The 2,545-nt window shown below is 45.3% G+C and overlaps 1 pseudogene; it reads left to right on the forward strand.

Moving 5' to 3' along the window:
* LOC111966117 (plexin-A2-like) overlaps nt 1-2,545 on the forward strand; it is a 90,088-nt pseudogene that overhangs the window by 47,084 nt on the left and 40,459 nt on the right.

Here is a 2,545-nt window from a genome sequence, read left to right on the forward strand (position 1 = left end):
TCCTCTTGCAGATGTGTAAGGTTCTGAATACCACCAGTATGAGTTGCGTTGCCCCGTCCCTGGTAGCAGAGTACCACCATCCAGGCCTGGACACAGTCAAACATGCTGATGAGTTTGGCTTTATCTTCAACAACGTCCAGACTCTGCTAGTCTATAACAACACCAACTTCCTCTACTACCCCAACCCATACTTTGAACCTCTCAGCACCAATGGGGTCTTGGAGCAGAAGCCTGGCTCGCCCATCATTCTCAAGGTATGGGAGCTTACTGAGATTGTAATCAATCAATCAAATGGATGAATAAAGCTTTGTAAAGAACAGCACTTAGATAGCAACCCGGCCTAGACCTAGCTTGTAGAAACCAAGAGAGGGTTTAGGTTATTTGAATGTGCAACCTTAAAACAGAGTTACAACAATGTCCATTCTATAACTGTATCATCATTACTGCACCATAACAACAAATTATTATTTGGGGGGGGCTTCATATTACCTTAGTTGAGCATTGCTATGACAATTTTGCACAGATCAAAGTTTCCCCCTCCTTATCCCCCTCCTCTCCCCCCACAGGGCAAAAACCTGGTGCCCCCGGCCTCAGGGGGGGTGAAGCTCAACTACACTGTACTGATCGGGGAGACCCCCTGCTCAGTCACTGTGTCTGAGACCCAGCTGCTGTGTGAGCCCCCCAACCTCACGGGCCAGTACAAAGTCATGGTACCTCAATCAGTCTCTCCAAGTACACACACAACAACACAGAAACACACACTGAAACAGACACTGACAAACACACACACAGATGCACACCATCTCCTCCTGTCTCTCTTTTCTGTCTCTGTGTGTCAGAGTGTCTGTGATTTATTTTCCATAACGTTTGACCTGTAAACTCCATTATTTTTGCACTCGTGGTTGTTCATTCAGCTGAGAGAAACAGGTCAAAGACACGGCAGTGTAACATGGCTCTAGCTGTCAAAAGGTACTGCAAGAATCCACTGCAATTATTTCTACCAGTCTTCTCACTTATTGAGTTCAAGCCCCCAGAACTTCACTCTTCACTGTCCTCCATGTCGGGGTGTCTGGGTGGGTGTGTCTATGCACACTTTGTCTGTGTGCTGTATTGGTTTATTTAACTGAATCTAACTGTGTGTGTTTGAATGTGTGTATGTTTAATATATAGTGTGTGTGTGTGTATATTATAGAATAGACTCAACATACAGATTACGTATAGAAAGACTCTAACATACAGAATTACAGCAAATATAGAATACTCTAACAATACATTAATATATAGAATAAGAACTCTAAACATACAGAATTACCAGCATATAGAATAACTCTAACATACATTACAGCTACTAGATAATAATCTCTAACATTACAGAATTACAACATATAGAATAACTCTAACATACAGAATTACAGCATATAGAATAACTCTAACATATAGAATTACAGCATATAGAATAATCTAACATACAGAATTACAGCATATAGAATAACTCTCACTACAGAATTACAGCATATAGAATAACTCACATACAGAATTACAGCATATAGAATAACTGTGACATACAGAATTAACAAAGATAGGACATATAGAAGACATAGTATACTAGAAGGGTATATCCTCTAAATGTCATTGTCTTTGTTCTCTGGGTTGTGTCAGGGCTGTGGCAGAGTAGAGAGGTTAATAGTGAGGTCTGCTCTATATCTGTTGTAGGGCCCAGCTGAGGGGTGTGAGCAGAGCTGAGCAGCACACAGCTGCATGGGGCTTATAGAGCTAAAGCCCTGGACACGTACAGACAGACAGACAGATACTCTAAGCAGACACACACACAGGCGAGGAGACACACCGAAGGGTCATGTTTTAAACAGCATATGTGTTCAGGAAGAGTGTAGTGCCCGAGGGTGGATTTCGAGGGGCAGCTAGGTACCGGTTCCCCTCCAGGGGTGTATGTCTGAGCCTGGGCCCTGGGCTGGGCTAGCAGGGGTGCTGGGGGGCAGGCTGTAGGCAGGGGGGAGATATGACTGTGATTGGCTGTAGAGAGGTAAGGGACAGCCGCAAGGCAGAGCAAGGCCTAGCAGGATCAGTCAGGAAGGGACCAATTAACCAGCTCTCACCTGCAGCCCCTAACAGCAGGGAACACAGCAGGAGCACAGATACTGTACAGTACAGCAATTTACTGGCCACCAGAGGTGGCCATGTGTGTGTGTGTGTGTGTGTGTGTGTGTGTGTGTGGTGTGTGTGTGTGTGGGTGTGTGTGGGTGTGTGTGTGTGTGTGTGTGTGTTGTGTGTGTGTTGTGTGTGTGTGGTGTGTGTGTGTGTGTGTGGTGTGTGTGTGTGTGTGTGTGTGTGTGTGTGTGTGTGTGTGTGTGTGTAAACAGCAGGTCTGAAATCAGTTGATCCTACTAACAGTGCTGTTCATTTCTCCTCTCTCTACCTACCTCCTCCAGCTTTTGCTGAGCTGCAGACGACATCAACGAGCTGACAGTGATCTGGACAGAGCTGGTATCCCCCATCTGGACTACCGGACCTACGCCATGAGAGTCCT

This window comes from Salvelinus sp. IW2-2015, linkage group LG7 (genome assembly GCF_002910315.2).
Source record: "Salvelinus sp. IW2-2015 linkage group LG7, ASM291031v2, whole genome shotgun sequence".
Classification (NCBI taxonomy): Eukaryota; Metazoa; Chordata; class Actinopteri; order Salmoniformes; family Salmonidae; genus Salvelinus; species Salvelinus sp. IW2-2015.